The following is a 22,467-nucleotide window of genomic DNA, read 5'->3' on the forward strand; positions in this document are numbered from 1 at the left end:
GGAGGGAGAGAGAGAAAAATCTATACTTTCAGATAATCTATATATAGATAGATATATATATGTATTTTCAGATATATAGAGAGATATATAGGTATCTGTGTCTGTACATATAGATATCTCTATTTCTATATCTATATCTATTTATCTATCTATATATATCTAGAGAGACAGAGTTATCTGAAAATGCAGATTTTTCTCCTGGTAAATCCATGCTCCCTAGGCACCATCATTACTACACTACCTTGAAGAGTTACAGGAATCTGCAAAGGACCTAAAATACCCTATGTACAAATAACAATAAGCTCAACACCTTTTAATTGGAAATATTTGCACCCACTGGTGGCAAGTTGAAGCCATAGGAAAAAGATAACATTTATTTCTGAAGTGTTAGTTTCGATCATTTATTTCTGAAGTGTTAGTTAGGAAGATTACGTATATATACACAAATTCAGAGACATATACACAAAATTAAAATATGTATAAAAAACAAACACTGATGTACTTTTATAAATGTATATAAAAAGAATACATTTTTAAAGATAAAACATGAAGCTGGGTGTGGTGACTCACACCTGTAGTCCCAGTGCTTTGGGAGTCCACAGAGAGGATCACTTAAGCCCAGGAGTTTGTGACCAGCCTGGGCAACATAGTGAGCACTGTCTCTATAATTAAAAAAAAAATTGCCATGCAGCCAGGCGCGGAGCCTCATGCCTGTAATCCCAGCACTTTGGGAGGCTGAGGCGGGTGGATCACGAAGTCTGGAGTTTGAGACCAGCCTGACCAACATAGTGAAACCTCGTCTCTACTAAAAATATAAAAATTAGCTGGGCACGGTGGCACATGCCTGTAGTCCCAGCTACTTGGGAGTCAGAGGCAGGAGAATTGCTTGAACCCAAGAGGTGGAGGTTGCAGTGAGCCGAGATTGTGCCACTGCACTACACTCTTGCCTAGGTGACAGAGCAAGTCTCCATCAAAACAGAACAAAATGAAACAAAAATTGCCGTGCGTGGTGGAGTGTGCCTGTAGTTCTAGTATTATGGAGGCTGAGGTGGCAGGATCACTTGAGCCCAGAAGTTGTGAGCTGCAGTGAGCTATGACTGTTCCACTGCATTCTAGCCTGGGCAGTAGTGAGACCCTGACTCAAATAAACAAATAACTCAACATAAAGCATAAGATTTTAAAGAAATGTTATGCTTTCAGCATGCTAATTTAACCTAACTTTCTAGGCTTCCCTCACCTCCTGGCCTCCACTTCACGTCTTCTTCCCATCCCTGTGAGAGTTATCTCTATTCCTTCTCCTTGGCCATCCGGGGACTTGGATGGATATGTTTGACAGACTGATGAAAGGCATATGCTGACAGGTACCAAGAACTAGGAGATGATTTCCGGTGTCAGAGGATCTTTGGCTTTCCTCAGCATCTCCTATCCTGAGGAGCCTAGGGGACTGTTGCTTAGGACCCTTCCCAGAAGAAGTTGTCAATCCTGTGGTTTGACAATTCCATAACCACCCTATCTAACTTATCCTTTCCAGCTTCCATTACTTCTGATTGCACCAGGACACAAGCAGTCTATAGTGCACTGCATACTCAAGAACCTAGGCCCAGAGACTACAGAGAGGGCACACAACATGTGGACAAGGAACTCCCAAGATTTTGCAAACACCACTACCAGCTGACTCACTACCTGAGTCACCAGGAGAGAATGAACTATGGGAGGGACCTCAATAGTCTTCCCATATTTCCCTGACCCAGAGCATATCAGAGCTTCTCAGAGCAGTTACTGGAACATTGCCTCTGCTTTATTTGTGGACTTTAGATCTATATACTTCTTTATTTTTAACATCACATGTTGTTTCCATTGGAAGATTTTATTGTAATGAGTCAGTGCTTTTCACTGGAACTAATACTGCTCACAGGGCATGTTTTAAAATTTAATGGGATTATTTGATTTGCTACTGGTATTAGTGGACAGGAGCCAGGAATGACAGACATTTTGCATTGCAAAGTACAGCTCCCAACAACTAAGAATTGTCCTGTATTCCATATAAAAGTTGAATATCCTTTTTTATACTAGTCTGAGCCTGCCATTTAATTCTATCCTATATGTATACTCAGACTGCTAATGGTATTTGAATTCCAATAAAACACACCTGTGCTGATCTGCATTTGTAGATAAGGCATGCAATATGATTCCATGAAGCAGTGCAAGAATTTGACAACTTGCTCATAAACTTCAGTGCGATGTGTTCCAGCAATTATATTGCTAAAATGTTATTATTTTGTTGCAAATTACTTTCCTTTATTTCTTCATGTATTATGTTCAGGGCATTATAATGCAGTTTGTGAAATGATATACGTTTATAGATTATATTATCTATGATTTTTATATCCAGATACTAAATGGGATACTACAAAATAGTTTGTTGTTGTTGTTGTTGTGTGCATCTGTGTGCTTTGTTTTGTTTAGAAAAACAGAGCACTAGATCTAATAGTGAAGAAAATGACCCATACAGGTAATAAATACTGACAGCTGAGACAAGGGCTTGTGGAGTGAAAAAGAAAGTCACTGTGGATGTAGAATTAACAGAATTTACAAAGCGATTAGATTCAGTGGATTATAATTAAGCTCTGTTTCAACTTTCCCTTCTGTGGGCTAAATAAACTCAGAGCCATCAACCAACTTGGCCTGCTTTACAAACATTTTATTATCTTGGCTGCTGGCTCCAGAAGTACTTCCCTGGGTCTCTAAATTGTGTTCAGTTGTAGATTTCCAAAGAGAGCTTAAACATATTAAGTGAGAAATCAAGTCTTCCAATTCCCACACAAGTATACCATGCTCTGGCTCACAGCTCTGACCATATACATGGCTATGCAGACACAGCAGACATTGTCAGCGGCCTGTCATATTCTCCCATCTCTTGCATATGTTGAGTGACTTGCAACTGCCAGCATCTGCATTTCTTTAATTAACAGTCTTCTTTGGCCACTGAAGCTCATCATGAAGGGGGCTGGAAGTACAGCCCATTGCATCCCCCAAATAACATTCAACCTATAACTGCCTGTAGTAGGTGTATAAATACTGGAGCTCATCCCTTATGTAAAATAACTCTAAGGTGTGTGCCCAACACTGCTCTCCAAGGTTTCCTCTACAGGATTAAGCTCCAGTCATCCACAGTAATCGATGATATGCTAACAAACCCTATGTCGATTGCCTTCCCTGCCTCATTTTCCCCTTCCTTCACCAGTGCTTCTTGCTTCTTTCACCTCCCAAATAAACTACTTTACGACTGTATCCTTTTTTCCACTTCAGTTTCTGGTATAACCTGAGCTATGGTGATTTGTCATTCATTGGGCTGGAGTCCTGTCATGTAGAGATATGTGATTGAAGAGCTCAGGTTTAGGAGAGAGACCTGAACCCTAGCTCCAAGCTGTAACAACTCACCGTTTGAGTTCAGGCATGTTACTTCTCTCTGGGCTTTAGTTTTCTTACCTTTAAAATAAGAATTTCGCTAAATTAGCCTTTCCCAAAATGCATTCATTGGAAGAACATTCTGTTTTTGAAATGGTAATAGCTGTCATGGGGAAAACGGAAGAGAAGAAAGAACATTCCTGGTCTATATCAGGATTATGCTGAAGTAAATGTGGGAGTACCTAGCTCAGTGCCTGACATATAGCAGTCTTGCAATAAATGGTGATTGATTCTGAATATTAACCAGTTAGCTCATGCTCCACACTGAATTGTCATAAACGGGGGTTTTTAACCTGAAGTCCATGAACTTCCTGAAATTATAGAATTGTATACCCTGTGCTCCTGTGTCCTTTTTCTGGAGGAAGTTTCTCAGTTTAATTAAATTTTTAGGCTCCCTACAAAATTAGCTCTGTGTTAAGCCATTTATTCTTATCAGTTGTTTTAAAACATAACAGCAAACCACTACTTCCTTTTTAGTGATTAATCTCAATAAGCGCTTATTAAGCATCTTACCTGTCTTTTGGGCAACCTGTTTCCAGGTCTGTGTGCAGTGGTCAATTGTAGAGGGATGTAGTTGAAGAGCTACATAAGAATTTCTGAGATATGAATACAAATCGAATAAAGTGATTTCTCATGTCTGTAATCCTAGCACTTTGGGAGGCTGAGGCAGGTGGATCATCTGAGGTTTGGAGTTCGAGACCAGCCTGACCAATATGGAGAAACCCCGTATTTACTAAAAATACAAAATGAGCTGGCCATGGTGGCGGACACCTATAATCCCGGCTACTCGGGAGGCTGAGGCAGGAGAACTACTTGAACCCCGAAGGCAGAGGTTGTGGTGAGCCAAGCCAAGATTGTGCCATTGCATTCCAGCCTGGGCAATAAGAGCGAAACTCCATCTCAAAAAAAAAAAAAAAAAAAGAAAGAAAAAGAAAAAGAAAAAAGAAAAAGAAAGAAAAAGAAAAAACTAATGGGTTAAAAAAACCTGCATGTCACAGGAAGAGGTACTGGTATTTAGGTGGAAATGAAAAAAAAAGTTGAATCTGGCCAGTTTGATGGAGATATGCTGTATGTTGGATTGAGGGTAGGATAGACTCTAAATAGGTCAGTATAATCAGGCTACTGATAGAACACTTTCTCCACTCTTCTCTGTTAGAGCAACAGACCACAAGTCTTAGGTTAAAATGCTTTGCCCACTGTCAGTCCATTCCTTGGATCAGTGTGTCCTGGTGTTTTTTTTTCTTAATGTTCATTATGTCTGTCTTTGGTACCTTAATAGTTTTCACAGTCCTTTCCTATTTGTAAGGCCTTAGTAACATTCTTCAGCCTGTTTGGGGACCTGATGCTATCCCAAGTCATGAGCAGCAGAGCTGTCTTTGCATGAATCAGCCTCAAAGAGAATGGAACAAACCACTAGAAGTGTTTTCAGTTCCCGTTTTTTTTTTTTTTTTTTTTTTTCTCAGCTTTTTTTCTCCCCACAAAGGCTAATCTTTGGTTGTTATTGACAACTGTTATGACCACATTTGGGAGTGTGTGCAAGGAGCCGTGTGGAGGAAGTGTGGAGGCAGAAAGAAAAAGACAAATTGGCAGAAACAATTTTAAGTGATGTCTTTTCCCCCAATTACTTAAACTCACCTGGCTTTGTCTACATCAAGAGAGGCAGAATTTTCTTGTTTTTAAAAGCAAATTATGCCTCAGTCGAAAATAAATGCATTATCATGGGTAAAAGCCAAATACATTGTCAAAATAATTGCTATGGGAAATAGAATCCCGTTTCAGCAAACTTCAGTTTCTTATAGACAGCACCTAGTCTTTTATGAGAATAAACTAAACAATGTCATTGGCACAATGACCTCTGCTACACTTTTTTAGTTAACATTTCTAGCTCGGTCAGTCTTGACATTTCTGTGAGTTTTAGGGCCCCTTTTTAATAATTGAGGATTTTAAGTACTGGTAGTTGTATGCTTAGTAACTATTAAAGAAAAATAAAATAAAACAGTGTTCTAGTTATTGTTGATACTGACTGTGGGGCCATAGCTGGGACTGTTACCCACAAAACCTATATATCACCTCTCTATATAGTCTCTTTGCTTTCTCATGTCAAGGTAGTTGGGTTTCAAGAGCAAGTATCCCAAGAAAACCTGATGTCACCTGTATCATCTTTTAGGATCCAGACCAAGGTCACTTGGACTCAGGTTTTCTGGGCTCAAATCACAGAACTCACTCCTACTTCCATAACAAACCCACCCACAGTTATTTGCTTCAGGTCAACATTATATTACAAGAAAAATATCTGGGCTTAGAGATAATGTTGTGGCCACTTAAAAAAAAGTACAATCTTCCACAAATAGAAAAAAAGGTACCACTATTTTTGTAACATTCCTAAATGACTATATGAGCTGATCATACCTGGCAATAAGATTTCAGTGTCCCAGTATTACCTCCCATCGTTGGACATCTCTGCTGTAGAGAAAATGCAGGCAAATCACACTCCAAAAGGGTCAAAGGAAGTAGGCACTGCTTGCCACCCTAACCATGCCGTTTCTACGCACGGAAGATGGGCCTTCTTGGCCTCTACTGAGCATACCTTCCAGCACGCTCGATATCCTGCTCTTTCTAGTTTTCTTTTACTCATTCTCCTACATGTGATTTATCCTCCATTCAGACAACAACATTTAGTAAAAATACATACCTAGTCACAAAACAAACCATCTCACAAACCAACTCTGGCTACGTTTTTCGGCAGAAATAATAACAATAGCATACGCAGCCACCAATTTTGAGTACTTCGATGACAGACACTGGGCTAAGTACTTTACAGTAACCAACAATAGGATAAGAAGGCAGGTCCTAACATTACTCTATTAAAAAAAAAATCAAAAACCTCCATGAAGTTTATCATAAATTTACCCAAAGTACCAGCTAGAATGCCATGGACTACAACTCCCAGAAGCCTTGCTTTTAATCATTATGTTGTTATGCTCCTATATAAGCTAAGTTTGTCTATTTGATGTGACATTAATAGACTTGTATGATCTGAACCTTATTTTTCAGGTTTAATTGTTTTTCTCCACCCTTATGCAATCTATTCAATAGTCATCTAGTGCATCCTACTACAGTCCCTTCCTCCAGAGACACATACTCACTTTCATTCTTTTGCACATGTGCTTAAGGTATCTTTCTATTTTTCAGTTGGCAAAATAAAAATTCCCTGCTAAATGCCATTTCCTCTAGGAATCCTGACTTCCTCAGACAGTTAAATATCTCTCTTCTCAATTTCTGTGACACTGAATACATTCCCTATTAAAGTGTCTCTGAAATAACTGAACTTAATTATCCAGCTGCCTTTTCCACAAGGTACTATAGTACTTGAGGCCTGAGATGTACCATTTGTCTGCTAAGCTCAAAGACGAACACAGCACCTGTACCAAGTAGTCATACATTAAATATTTGTTAGAACTTTAGCTTCTTGCCATAATGAGGTGCATTAGACCTCTTGCAGTAAATAACCATAAACCTGGATAAATAATATAGCTATTTTCTGATGCTGAACCAAAGCTAGTGGAGGACTGTGCTCCCTGAGAGCTGGGAAACAAGCAACATAATCCCCATAATAACCGTGGCTTTCTGTCTGAAGGCGCTGTTCAGACTGTAGGGCAGTGGAAAAAAAAAAAAAAGCCAAAACAGAGCACAGCTGCCTCACTGAGCTAAAAAAGATTATCAGAATTTAAGACTACTGAAGCAACTGGAGTTTCTGGAAACAGGGTAAGAGGGAAAAGGAAGCTGAGTAGAGGAGGAGCTCCAGAAATCTGCATAGGGAGCTCCTGGAGTCTTTGGCTGAATATTAACCTGTGTATACGCATAGAGAAATTGCGTAAAGCTATGCTAAAAACATTTACCAGAGAGGGGGAAAATACTGGGGAGCTGTGAGCTAAACAAACACCAGAGTTTGCACAGGCCTAGAAGATGATTGCATTCTGATCTGCCAGAGGAGAGACATTTTGCTAAACATCCCAGATATGCAGTAAAACTTATAGAAAAGCAATACTTTAGGAATAGAATTCGCTGAACCCTAACGTAGACATAATTCTAGCCTTCAACAGTTTATGAATACATCTCAAAAGGAACAGGTTAATCCATGAACAAATTCAATGCTGAATGAAACAAAACACGAAATTCTATTATGAAAGAAGACAAAATTCTCCAAAAATGTAATGTCTACAATATCAGCTGCAAAATCAAGTTTACTAGATATGTATGTGAACATAAATATGTTATCTATAACCAGAGAAAACTCAGAAAAATAGAAACAGGGAAATGAGAAAGATGATAAAATTAGTAAACAAGAATTTGAAAACAATTGTTATATTCAAGAATTAAATGGATAACATAAGTGTAGTGAGTGAACAAATAGGGAATCTTAATAAAGGGAAATGTAGCAGAATAAAATGGAAATTCTAGAATTGAAAGATATAATATTTAAAAGGAAAGAGTTATGAGATGAGTGTAACAGTAGATTAGACAATGCACAAGAAAGATTAATGAACTAAAATAGGAGAATAGAAATTGTGTACATGGGGGCATGACACAAAAAATAAAATGCCTGGGCAAAAGAACAGCATCTCTGTAAGCTCTGGGACAATATAAAGGAGTCTAGTATATGTGTAACTGGAATACCAGGAGGAGACAAAAGAGAAATTGGGTGAGGAAAAATATTTACAGAAATAATGGTTGAAATCTTTTAAATAACATGAACAAAATAAATCCATGGCTATAGGAAAGCCAGTGTACTTCAAGCAAGATAGGCACAAAGAAAAGTAGACCATAGTATATTATTATCAAATTGATGTAAACCAGTAATATGTAAAATTAATAATAAAGAAAAAATCTTAAAAGCAGCCAGAGGGCAGAAGAAAAGACATATCAAAAACAAACACGAGAACAACCGTAAGAATGTTCACTGATATATTATCAGAAACTACTTAAATCAGAGAAAATTGGAACATCTGATGTGGTGGCAAGAAAGGCAAGAAAACCTGTCAACTTAGAAATCATATCCAAAGAAAGTGTTTTTAAAATGAAGGCAAAATAAAATATCTTCAGATAGATGAAAGCTGAGAGACTTTGTTACTAGCACATCTTCCTTTGGGCTGAAACTTCCTTTAATGTTCTAGCCTAGAGGAAGATGATAGTCAATGGAAGCTGAGATCTACATAAAAGAACAGAGAGCCAGAAATGGGGCCAGGAGCAGTGGCTCACTTCTGTAATCCAAGCACTTTGGGAGGCTGAGGTGAGCAGATCACTTGAAGTCAGGAATTCGAGATCAGTCTGGCCAATATGGTGAAACCCTATCTCTACTAAAAATACAAAAAATAGCTGGGCATGGTGGCACATGCCTGTAATCCCAGCTACCTGGGAGGCTGACACAGGAGGATCGCTAGTATCTGGGAGGTGGAGGCTGCAGTGAGCCAAGATCTCACCACTGCACTCCAGACTGGGTGACTCATACCAAAAAAAGAGAGAGAGGGTGAGAGAAAGAGAAAGAGAAAGAGAAAGAGAGAGAGAGAGAGAGAGAGAGAGAGAGAGAGAGAACCAGAAATGGGTAAATACATGTGTGTATTTAATTTTTTTTCTCAACTCTTAAAGTTTTTAAAAGACAACTGACTGTTTAAAAAAAAATTATGTCCATCATTATCAGCAAACTGACACAAGAGCAGAAAATCAAACACCGCATGTTCTCACTCATAGGCGGGTGTTGAACAATGAGAACACATGGACACAGGGAGGGGAGCACAACACACTGGGGTCCATTGGGGGGAAATGGGGGAGGGACGGGGGGTGGGTAGGTGGGAGGAGATAGCATGGGGAGAAATGACAGATACAGGTGAGGGGAAGGAAGGCAGCAAACCACACTGCCATGTGTGTACCTATGCAACCATCTTGCATGTTCTTCACATGTACCCCAAAACCTAAAATGCAATAAAAAAATAACTCAAAGAAAAATGTATTATAGGGTTCATCGCACATGGCAAGCAAAATGCATAATAACAATTGCACAAAAGATAGGGCTGAAATGGAGATAGAGTGTTAAAGAGTATTTACTTTATATGTGAAGTGGTATATATTATTTGAAGGTTGACAGTGATAAGCTAAAGATGTGTATTGTGAGCCCTAAAATAACCTCTGAGAAATAAAGCAGAGGGATGGCTAGCAAACCAAAAAGAAAGATAAAACAAAATAATAGAAAGTAGTTGGTTGATTCAAAAACAGGCAGAAAAGTAGGGAGAAAACCGTGAAGAACAGAGCCAAAAATTAGAAAGTGAATATCAAACTGGTACAGTAATGTTCCACATAATAATTACATTAAATAAAATTGACCAAAAAATCCAGTGAAAAAAAGATTTTAAGATTTGATTAAAAAGGAAACACCAGCCGTGCCAGGTATGACTCATACCTGGCATCGCAGTACTTTGGGAGGCTGAAGCAGAAGGATCACATGAGGCCAGGAGTTTGAGACCAGCCTGAGAAAGAATGCAAGAGCCTGACTCTACAAAAAAAGGAAATTGCTAACTATAGGCTGTTTACAAAAGAGGCATATTAAATATAAAAGACATGTTAAATATAAATATAAGTTAAAGCAAAAAGATAGAAAAAGACAAACAAGGAAATATTAATCATAAGAAAACTGAAGAGGTTCTGTTAGTATAAAACAAAGTAGATACAGAATGAGGAGTATCACCAGAGGTAAGGAGGAAAATTCCACAATGATTAATAAGTACCAGTTCATCAAGAAAACATAATGACCATAAGTGTGTACGCACCTAGATACAGAAATTCAAAATACATAAAGCAAAAACTAAGAGAATCGAAAGAAAAAAATCCACAATTACAGTTGGAAATTTCAAAACTCCTCTCTCAGGAATGAATAGAACAAGATGGCAAAATCTAATAAGGAGATAGTTTTGAGCAACACTATCAATCAACTTGTCCAATGGACATTTATAGAAGACTTTATCCACCAGCTGCCGTATACAGGTTTTTTTTCAAGTGCACATGAAACTTTTATCAAGAGAATCCATAAGGTAAGCCAAAATCTGAGTGTTCATAAATTTTTAAATATATATAGAATATAAATGTCTATTATATATATAGAACATACACTAGATATGTAACTATAATATCTTTATAGAATATAGATAATATATGAATCTATTCTACGTATACAATAGATTATATACGTCATAGATTCAGGGAGTAATGTGCAGATTTCTTACATAGGCATATTGCATAATGCTGGGGTTTGGGCTTCTAGTGAACCTATCACTAAAACAGTGAACACAGTATCCAGTAAGTGGTTTTCCCAACTCTTGCTCCCTCATTCTCTCTCCCTTTTTGGAGTCTCCAGTTTCTGTTGCTTCTATCTTTATTTTTTGGAGAAGCCATTCTTTAGTTCTGACTTATAAGTGAGAATATGCAGTATTTGATTTTCTGTTTATGCATTAATTCATTTAGGATTATTGTCTTCAGCTCCATTCATGTTGCTGCCAAGATGTGATTTTGTTTATGGGTATGTAGTATTCCATGGTGTGCATGTATCACATTTTCTTTATCCAGTACACCACTGATGGACACATAGGTTGATTCCATGCCCTTGTTATTGTAAATAGTGCTGTGATAAACATATGAGTGCAAGTGTCTTTTTTTTTCTTTTCCAGGTCAGATGGATAATATGCTGATGTCTTAATAAGGTTCAGTGGATGGCACATCTCACACCTGTGTGTGAACACCCAGTCATCACGCTCATGAACTACAAAAGGATCTGCAGGTGTCTTTTTGATAGAATAATTTGTTTTCCTCTAGGTAGATACCCAATAATGGGAATTACTGGTTTGTATAGTAGATTGCTCTATTGTTAGTTCTTTGAGAAATCTTCATATTGTTTTCCGTAGGGGTTGAACTAATTTACATTCCCACCAATAGTGTTAAGTGTTCCTTTTTCTCTGTATCCTCACCAACATCTGTTATTTTTTTATTTGTATTAATAGCCATTTGAGATGGTATCTCCTTGTCGTATTAATTTGCATTTCTCAGCTGGGAACTATGGCTCACTCCTGTAATCCCAGCACTTTGGGAAGCCAAGGTGGGCAGATCACCTGGGGTCAGGAGTTCGAGACTAGCCTGACCAACATGGTGAAACCCCTTCTCTACTAAAAATACAAAAATTAGCTGGGTGTGGTGTTGCATGCCTGTAATCCCAGCTACTCAGGAGGATGAGGCAGTAGAATCGCTTGAATCTGGGAGGTGGAGGTTGCAGTGAGCTGAGATCATGTCATTGCACTCCAGCCTGGGCAACAAGAGTGAGCTCTGTCTCAAAAATAAATAAATACATAAATATATAAAAATTTGCATTTCTCTGATGATTAGTGATATTAAACATTTTTTTCAAAATTTGTTGGGTGCTTGTATTTTTTTTTCAAGAAGTGTCTGCTTATGTCCTTTGTCCACTTTTAATGTTTGTTTCTTGTTGACTTACTAAAATTTCTTATAGATTGTGGATATTAGACCTTTGTTGGATGCATAGTTTGCAAATATTTTCTCCTATGTTGTAGGTTGCCTGTTTACTGTTAGTTGTGTCTTTTGCTGAGCAGAAGCTCTTTAGTTTAATTAAGTCCATTTGTCCATTTTTGTTTTTGTTGCATTTGCTTTTGAGATCTTAGCCATTCTTTGCCTAGGCCAATGTCCAGAAGAGCATTTTCCAGATTTTCTTCTAGCATTTTTATAGGTTGAGGTCTTACATTTAAGTCTTTAATCCTGATGAGAAGTAGAGATACTGTTTAATTCTTCTGAATATGGCTAGCCAGTTTGCCCAGAACCATTTTTGAGTAGGGTGTTGATATAGTTGATATTTGTCCTTGCCAAAATCTCATGTTGAAATGTAATCCTAGCCAGGTGTGGTGGCTCATGCCTGTAATCCCAGCACTTTGGGAGACCAAGGCAGGTGGATCATCTGAAGTCAGGAGTTCAAGACCAGCTAGGGAAACATACTGAAACCCCATCTCTACTAAAAACACAAAAAAATTAGCCAGTCATGGTGGTATGTGCCTGTAGTCCCAGCTACCCAGGAAGCTAAGTCAGGAGAATCACTTAAACCTGGGAGGCAGATGTTGCAGTGAGTCAAGATCCTGCCATTGGACCCCAACCTGGATGAAAGAGCAAGACTATCTCAAAACAAACAAAAGAAAGAAACGTAATCCACAGTGTTGGAACTGGGGCCTGGTGAGAGGTGTTTGGGTCATGGGGGCAGATCCCTCATGGCTTGCTGCTGTACTCACTGTAGTGAGTTCCCAAAAGATCTGGTTGTTTAAAGTGTGTGGTAACTCTTCTCCTCTGTCTTGCTCCCACTCCCACCATATGAGATGCTCGCTCCCCCTTCACCTTCTGCCATGATTGTAAGGTTTCTGAGGCCACTCTAGAAGATGAGCAGATGCTGACACCATACTTCCCACACAGCTTGCAGAGCTATGAGCCAATTAAATCTTGTTTTCTTATAAATTACCCAGACTCAGGTATTTGCTTGTGAAAATGCAAGTACAGACTAAGACAGATGTCCTTTCTCCATTGTTTGTTTTTGCCAACTTTATTGTAGATCAGTTGATTGTAGGTGTGTGGCTTCATTTCTGAGTTCTCTATTCTGTTCCATTGATCTATGAGTGTATTTTTGTATCAGTATCATGCTGTTTGAATTACTATAGCCTTCTAATATAGTTTGAATTCTGGTAATATTATGCTTCTGGCTTTGTTCTTTTTGTTTAGGATTGCTTTGGCTATTTGGGCTCTTTTGGTTCCATACAAATTTTGGACTGATTTTTTCTAGTTCTGTGAAAAATGACATTGGCAGTTTGATAGAAATTGCTTTAAATCTGTAATTTGCTTTGGGAAGTATGGCCATTTAATGACATTGATTATTCCAATCCATAAGCATGGAATGTTTTTTCATTTATTCATATTGTTACAGATTTTTTTTTTTTAGCAATGTTTTGTAGTTCTCCTTGTAGAGATCTTTTACCTCCTTGGTTAAATGTATTCCTAGGTATTTTGTGTGTGTGTGTGTGTGTGTGTGTGTGTGTGTGTGTGTGTTTATTGTAAATGGAATTGATGTCTTGTTTCTTAGTTGAAATGTTATTGATGTACAGAAATGCTACTTATTTTTATAGATTGATTTTGCATCTTAAAACTTCACTGAATTAATTTATCATGTTTAGGATTCTTTTGGAGGAAATTAGGGCTTTCTAGGTATAGGATCATGCTATCAGCAAACAGAGAAGATTTGTCTTCCTCTTTTCATATTTGGGTGTCTTTTATTTTTTTCTTTTGTCTAATTGCTCTGGCTAGGACTTCTAGTACTATGTTGAATCAGAGAGGTAAGAGTGGATACTCTTAATCTTGTTCTAATTCTTAGGGAGAATGCTTTTTACTTTTGCCTATTCAGTATGTTGTTAGCTGTGGGTCTGTCATATATGCCTCTACTATTTTGAGGTACATTTCTTAAATGCCTAGTTTGTTGGTGTTTTTAAAATAAAGGGATATTGGATTTTATGGAATTTTTTTTTCTATGCCCATTGAGATCATATGGTTTTTGTTTTAATTCTATTTATGTGGTGAATCACATTTATTGATTTGCATTATGTTGAACCATTCTTGCATCCCAGGAATAAAAACTACTTGATTGTGAGAAATTATCTTTTTGATGTGCTGCTGGATTCAGTTTGCTAGTATTTTTTTTGAGTATTTTTGTGTCTATGTTCATCAGAAATATTGGTCTGTAGTTTTCTTTTTTCTGCTGTGTCTTTGCCAGATTTTGATATCAGGATAATATTGGTTTAATAGAATGAGTTAGGGAGGAATCTCTCCTCTTCAATTTTTTGGAGTAGTTTCAGTAAGATTCGTATGAGCTGTTCTTTGAATGTCTGGTAGAATTTGTTGGTGTGCGTATTTTGTCCAGGGCTTTTTGCTGTTGTTGCTTGGTAGATCTTTATTGTTGATTTACTTTCATAACTTATTATTGGTCTGTTCAGGATTTCAATTTATTGGTGGCTGAATCTTGGGAGGTTGTGTTTCCAGAGATTTATTTCTATTTCCTCTAGGTTTCCTAGTTTATGTGCATAAAGATGTAAATAGTAGTCTTTGAGTGTTTTTGTATTTCTGTATTATCAGTTGTAATGCTACCTTTGTCATTTCTGATTGTGCTTATTTGAATCTTCTCTCTTTCTTCCTTTGTTAATCTAGCTGGAAGTTTATCCTTTCCAGGAACCAATTTTGAAAGGTTCTTTGATCATTTGTATGGTTTCTATCATTGATCATGTGCATGGATTTTTTTTTTTTTGGTCTCAAATTCATTTAGTTCAGCTCTAATCTTTGTTGTTTCTTTTCTTCTGCTAGCTTTGAATTAGGTTTGTTTTGTCTATTTCCTTTAGGTGAAACATTAGGTTGTTAATTTGAGATTATTCTATCTTTTTAATGTAGAAATTTAGTGTTATAAACTTTTCTCTTACACTGCTTTTGCTGTATCCCATAGGTTTTGGTATGTTGTGCCTATTTTTGTTTCAATTTTTAAAATTTCTGTTTTAATTTTATTATTTATTCGAAAGTCATTTAGGAGCAAATTGTTTAGTTTCCATGTACTTGTGTCATTTTGAGAGTTTCTGTTGGCATTGATTTCTAATTTTATTTCATCGTGGTCCAAGAAAATGCTTGATATGATTTTCATTTGTATGAATTTATTGAGACTTGCCTTATGACCAAGAATGTGGTTAATTTTAGAAAATGTTCCATATGTAGATGAGAAAAATGCGTTTTCTATGGTTGTTAGGTGAAATATTCTGTGTACGTTTATTAAGACTATTTGATCAAGAGTCTGATTATAGTCCAGAGTTTCTTTGTTAATTTTCTGCTTTGATGATCTGGCTAGTGCTTTTAGTGGAGTGTTGAAGCTTCCTACTATTATTGTATAGCTGTCTATCTTTTTTTTGGTAGATCTAGCAGCTTTTTTTTCTTCTTCTTTAAGTTCTGGGATACATGTGCAGAATATGCAGATTCACTGCATATGTAAATGTGTGCCATAGTGGTTTGCTGCACCTATCAACCTAGGTATTAAGCCTATTAAGCCTTGTATCCATTAACTATTTGTCCTGATGCTCTCCCTTCCTTTGTCCAGCCAATAGGCCCTGGTGTGGGTTGTTTCCCTCTCTGGGGCCATGTGTCATTGTACAGCTCCCACTTACTGGTGAGAACATGTGGTGTTTGGCTTTCTGTTCCTGTGTTAGTTTGCTGAGGATGATGGCTTCCAGTTTCATCCATGTCCCTGCAAAGAATATGATCTCATTCCCTTTTATGGCTGCATAGTATTCCATAGTGTATATGTACCACATTTTCTTTATCCAGTCTATGATTGATGGGCATTTGGGTAGGTTCGATGTCTTTGCTCTTGTGAAAAGTGCTGTAATAAACATATGTATTCACGGATCTTTACAATGGAATGATTTATATTCCTTTGGGTATGTACCCATTAATGGAATTGCTGGGTCAAATGATATTTCTGGTTCTAGGTCCTTGGGAAAGACACATTCCCTTCCACAATCGTTGAACTAATTTACATTCCCACCAACAGTGTAAAAACATTCCTATTTCTCCATAGCCTTACCAGCATCTCTTGTTTCTTTACTTTTTAATAATTGCCCTTCTGACTGGCGTGAGATAGTATCTCATTGTTTTGATTTGCATTTCTTTAATAATCAGTGATGTTGTGCTTTTTTTCATATGTTTGTTGGCCACATGAATGTCTTCTTTGGAGAAGTGACTGTTCATGTCCTTCGTCCACTTTTTGATGAGTTTGTTTGTCTTTTTTTTTTAATTGTTGTGGTAATTTGTTTACGTTTCTTGTAAATTCTAGATATTACACTGTTGCCAGATAGGTAGATCGCAAAATTTTTCTCCCATTCTGTAGATTACCTGTTCACTCTGATGATAGTTTCTTTTGTTGTGTAGAAGTTCTTTAGTTTATTTAGATCCCATTTGTCAATTTTAGCTTTTGTTACAATTGCTTTTGGTGAGTTCATTATAAAATTTTTGCCCATTCCTATGTCTCAGATGGTATTGCCTAGTTTTTCTTCTGTGGTTTTTATGGTTTTGGGTTTTACATTTAAGCCTTTAATCCATCTTCGGTAAATTTTTACATGAGGTATATGGAAGGGGTCCAGCTTCAGTTTTCTGAATATTGTTAGCCAGTTCTCCCAGCACCATTTATTAAATAGGGAATCTTTTCCCCATTGCTTTCTTTTTGTCAGGTTTGTCAAGGATCAGTTGGTTGTAGATGTGTGGTCTTACTTCTGATGTCTCTATTCTTTTCCATTGGTCTATATGTCTGTTTTGGTACCATGCTGTTTTGGTTACTATTGCATTGTAGTATAGTTTTAAATCAGGTAGCATGATGCCTCCAGCTTTGCTCTTTTTGCTTAGGATTGCCTTGGTTATACAAGCTCTTTTTTGGTTCCATATGAATTTTAAAGTATTTTTTTTTTCTAATTCTGTGAAGAATGCCCATGGTAGTTTGATGGGAATAGCACTGAATCTGTAAATTACTTTGGTCAGTATGGTCATTTTCATGATATTGATTTTTCTGTCAGTGATGATGGAATGCTTTTCCATTTGTTTGCGTTCTCTCTTATTTCCTTGAGCAGTAGTTTGTAGTTCCTCTTGAAGAGGTTCTTCACGTTCTTTGTTAGTTATATTACTAGGTATTTTATTCTCTTTGTAGCAATTGTGAATGGAAGGTCATTCATGATTTGGCTCTTTGCTTGTCTATTGTTGGTGTACAGAAATACTTGTTATTTTTACACACTGGTTTTGTATCCTGAGACTGCTGAAGTTGCTTATCAGCTTAAGGAGCTTTTGGGTTGAGACAATGGGTTTTCTAAATATAGGTTCACGTTGTCTGCAAACAGAAACAATTTGACTTCCTTTCCTCTTATCTGAATATGCTTTATTTCTTGCTCTTGACTGCTTACTCTGGACAGAACTTTTAATACTATGTTAAATATTAAGTATTTGTTTTATGAATTTAGGTGCTCCAAAGTTGGGTGCATATATATTTAGAATAGTTAAATCTTATTGAATTGAATCTTTTCTCACTATATAATATCCTTCACTGTCTTTTTAAATTACTATCTGTTTAATGTTTGTCTTCTCTATTACAAGAATAGCATGCCTTGCTTTTTTTCCCCATTTACCTGGTAGATCTTTCTCCATCCCTTTACTTTGAGTCGCTGGGTGTCATTACACATGAGTTGGGTTTGTTGAAGGTAGAAGAAGTTTGGGTCTTGCTTTTGTATCCAACTTGGCACTCTGTTTCTTTTAAATAGAACATTTAGGCCATTTATGTTCAAGATTAATATCAATTGTGAGGTTTTGTTCCTGTCATAGTGTTGTTAGCTAGTTGCTTTCTGGTCTCAATTGTGTAATTGCTTTATAGGATCAGTAAGCTTTGTATTTATGTATCCTTTTATGATTGCAAGTCCCATTCTTTCATTTACATATTTAGAACTCCTTTGAGCATTTCTCGTAGGGTTAGTTTGGTGATGATGAATTTTCTTAGGGTTTGCTTGTCTGGGAAATACTTTATTTCTTGTTTGTTTTGAAGCTTAGTTTGGCAGAATATGAAACTCTTGGCTGGCATTTTTTTATTTAAGGAGGTTAGAAATAGGCTGTTAATCTTTTCTGGCTTGTAAGATTTCTGCTGAGAAGACTTCTGTTAGTCTGATGGGATTCCCTTTATTCCTAATTTGCTTCTTTACTCTAGCTACCATTAAGACTTTTTTCTTTTGCATTCACCTTGGAGAGTTCAATGACAATATGCCTTGGGGATGGCCATCTTGTATAGTATCTTTGAGGTTTTCTCTGCATTTCTTGTATCTGGATGCTAACCTCACTAGAAAGATTAGAGAAATTTTCCTGAATTATCCCCTAAAATATGTTTTATAAGTTGCTTGTTTTTTCTTCTCCTCTCTCGGGAATGCCAATAAGTCATAGATTTGTTCACTTTACTAATTACATATGTTTTGAAGTCTCTATTGATTTTTTTTAAAATTCTTTTTTCTTTATTTTTGTCTGACTGGGTTAATTCAGAAGATTTGTCCTTAAGCTCTGAAAATCTTTATTTTGCTTAATCTAGTCTATTGTTAAAGCTTCTCACTGTATTTTGAAATTCCTTTAGTGAATTTTTCATATATATATATATATATGTATACATATATATAATTTATTATTTTTTTAGTTCAGAGATGAGGTCTCAGACTGGTCTCAAACTCCTGGACTCAAGTGACCATCCCACCTTGACCTCCCAAAGTGTTGAGATTACAGGCATTAGCCACCACACCTGACCCCTTCAGTGAATTTTTCAATTGCAGAAGTTCTATTTGGTTTTTTCTTAATATAGCTATCTCACTTTCCATATCCTGAATAGCTTTTTGATTTCTTTGTATTGGGTTTCAACTTGGATTTCGTTGGGTTTCCTTACAATCCATATTTTGAATGCTTTATGTGATTTGGTTCCGTCTATTGTTAGAGAGCTGATGTGATCCTTTGGAGATGTGAAGACACTCTGGCTTTGGTACTGCTGGAGTTCTTGCACTGATTCTTTCTCATCTGATGGAGCTGTAACTTCTTAATTTTGAGTTTAGATGGCACTTTAAGATTTCTAAATTATTTTTTCCCTTTAGTGTATGAATGTGATAATTGTTATGTATAAACATTTGGGTTTGTTTCTGGGTACTTTCAAGGGACCAAGGCTCTGTATGGGTTTCTTGGTTGTGGATAGCTTCTGTGCGGTGTTTTTCTCATATGCTGCCTTTTGTAGTGACGTACCGAATGTATGAGCCACACACCATATCCTGTGGGGCTGAGGTTGCAAAGGGGTCAGAAAGCTTATCTCATTGACTTTCTGGTAGCAGATTTTTTATTTTCGTGGTTCAGTTCAGGCTGAAGTCCAGTAGGAGGCGCTGAAGAGTAACCAAGAGCCCGTTGGCCCTCAGGTGGGCTGATGCCGGGTGGAATCCACTGTCCCGATGGAGGAAACAGCGCGCAGAGCTGGGAAGAGACAGTGTTGGGATGTGCTGAGGTCTCGGGGAAAGCGCTGGGGGTAGTGGGGGATGTGTGCAGCAGCTCCTCTTCCTGAGCTAGAAGTAATGAGATCCCCTCTGAGGGCAACCATGACAAGGGGCTCGGGGCAGAGCCTCCTCCCCCAGTCCAGTCCAGGGCAGGCAACGCCATGGTTTGTCTGTCCCCCATTGTGAGAATCCTGCCACTCTGTGTAGGGAGCGGGAGTTGGCTCTTGCCCTCTGTGTAAACCCAAGAGGTCTGAGATCACCTTCAACGAGTAGAGCCACCAAGAAAAGAGCAAAAAACACTCCGTGAGTATACGCACTGCTCCCCAGAAGGAAGATCCACTACCGTGTCCATAACAGTGTACAAGAGGGTGGGAGAGGCCCCTCTCTCCATGCCTGCTCCCGGGTGACGGGTGCTGCCCCATTTAGTGGTTGGTGCTGTGTCTTCCTTTTCCTTGTTCTGAGGAGGTTTTAGCAGGCTGTACTCTCCTGACCTTATGGGTGGCCCATACCCAGGGTTAGGTCTGCATGGGTGGGTTCCCAGGAACCCACCAGTTTCTTGTGCTTGCCAGAATATATTTTTGCCCATAATGGAATTAAATTGGAAACCACAACAGAAATATGTATGGAAAATCTTCAATAATTTGGAATTGAACAACATATTTTAAAATACAAAATATGTCAAATAAGAAAACATACAGGAAGTCAGCAAATGTTTTGAACTGAATAATGAAGAAAATGCAACAGATCAGAATTCCAGGGATGTAGTTAAAATAGTTCTTATGGGGCATTTATGGTTGTAAGTAGGAGAAGATTTAAAAGCAATGTGTGCTTACTTCTCAAGAACTTAGAAGAAAGAAGAGCAGATTAAAGCCATAATAAACAGAGGAAGAATGTGGAAAAGATAAAAACAGAAATCAATTAAATAGGAAATGAACAAACAATATGGAAAATTAATAAAAAGCAAAGCTATTATGAAAAGAGTAATAAGATTAATATACCTCAAGCACATAGCCTTGCTTGATTACAAAGAGGAAAAGAAAAAACACAAATTACTAATATTGGAACACTGTTTTATTAACTATAAACATTAAAGAAATCTTAATACCTTCATGCCAGTAAATTCAGTAATTTAGACAAAACCGGCAAATTTTTTGAGATACAAATTACCAAAACTAATTAGAAAACAGTAAAAAATCTAATTAGCTAAATATCAACTAATGAAATTAAAATAACTACTAGAAAGATTTCCGAAAAGAAAATTTCAAGTCTATATGGCTTTACTCATCAATTTCATCAAATGTTTAGAGAAGAAATGAGATTGTTTTATAACAAATTCTCCAGAAAAAAGAAGGTACTTCGCAACATATATTATGATAATCTTATTTCCAAAATTAGACACATTATAAGAAAACCACAAACCAATATCTCTGATAAAAGTAGATGTGAATTTCCTTAAAAGTACCTCATTAAATAAAATCTAACAATATCTTAAAAAGAATAATATATATTACCAAATGGAGCTTATCTTCAGCGTTTTAGTGAGTACTTTGTGCATAACAAACAGAGATTTATTTTTTATAATTCTTAAGGCTGGAAAGTCCAAGACTGGAGTGGGGTGGGGTCAGGGTAGGGCAGCTAAATCTTGCAAGAGCCTTTGTGCTGCATCCTCCCATGGTAGAAGGTGAAGGGCGTGAGGGAGAAAAAGACAGGGCCAAATCATCCTTTTGTAATAAACCTATTCCCAAAATAACAGCTTTAGTCCATTTGTGAAGACACCACCCTCATAGCCTGATTACCTCCTAAAGGTCCCACCTCTTAACCCTGTTGCATTAGGGATTTAGTTTCCAATACATCAAGACATACACTTTGCTTGTATTCAGAGTTGAATTGGAGTTCCTAACCAGTGCCTTAAAACAAGAAGAAGAAGGCGAAAGAAGATAGGGAGAGGCGGAAGGAGGAGAGCGGAGAAGAAAGAGAAGGCAAAAAAGAAGGAAGAAAGGTGAAGAATACAGACTGAAAAAGAAGACTTGCCTAGGTGCAGTGGCTCATGCCTGTAATCCCAAAACTTTTGCAGGCCAAAGCAGGTGGATAGCTTGAGTCCAGGGGTTTGAGATCAGCCTGGGCATCATGGCAAAACCTTATCTCTACAAAAATAAAAATAATAGCTGGGTGTGGTGGCACATGCCTTTGGTCCCAGCTACAGAGAGCTAAGATCATGCCATTACACTCATGCCTGAGCAACAGAGTGAGATTCTGTCTCAAAGAAAGAATGAAAGAAAGAAAGAGAGAGAGAGAGGAAGGAAGGAAGGAAGGAGAGAAAGAAATGAAAGAAAGAAACAGAAAAGCAAGAGTTAAACTATCTTTACTGGCAAATGGAGAGAATCCTAAGTCAACCTCTGAAAGTACAAGAGCTAATGAATAAAGTTAGCAAGGTTGCAGGATACATGATCAATAGAAAAACCAATTGTAAATTTACAAAATATACAAAACAATTTAAAATAAAATTTTTAAATTAAAAAATTTTAAATTAGAAAACATTTATTTACAATAACATTTTCTAAGCATAAAATCCTTAGGGATAAATTTAATGCAGTATATGCACACCTCTATACTGAAACTACAAAATATTCCTGAGATAAATTTTAAAAGATATAAGTGAATGAAAATGGTATACCATGCTCATTATTTGAAAAGCTAAATGCTGTTAAAATATTAATTCTCCTCTAATTGATCTATAGAATCAATTTAATCTTAATTAAAATCCCAGAATGCTTATAAATTGATAAGCTGAATTTAAAATGTATATAGAAATGCAAAGAACCCTAAATAGCCAAAACAA

General features: G+C 37.1%; 1 long non-coding RNA gene and 1 other non-coding gene across 2 annotated transcripts in view; one reads left to right on the forward strand and one right to left on the reverse strand.

The window, feature by feature from the left end:
- LOC141585412 (uncharacterized) overlaps nucleotides 1-22,467 on the forward strand; it is a 149,046-nt gene that overhangs the window by 106,904 nt on the left and 19,675 nt on the right. The window contains exon 2 of the long non-coding RNA XR_012518859.1: nucleotides 11,184-11,293. This is a non-coding gene — a long non-coding RNA (uncharacterized LOC141585412). The remainder of the gene's footprint in view (nucleotides 1-11,183; nucleotides 11,294-22,467) is intronic.
- LOC120367669 (small nucleolar RNA U13) lies at nucleotides 11,183-11,287 on the reverse strand. The gene has a single exon (XR_005581992.1). It is a non-coding gene; the product is annotated as a small nucleolar RNA U13 (small nucleolar RNA).

This window comes from Saimiri boliviensis, chromosome 8, assembly GCF_048565385.1.
Source record: "Saimiri boliviensis isolate mSaiBol1 chromosome 8, mSaiBol1.pri, whole genome shotgun sequence".
Taxonomy (NCBI): Eukaryota; Metazoa; Chordata; class Mammalia; order Primates; family Cebidae; genus Saimiri; species Saimiri boliviensis.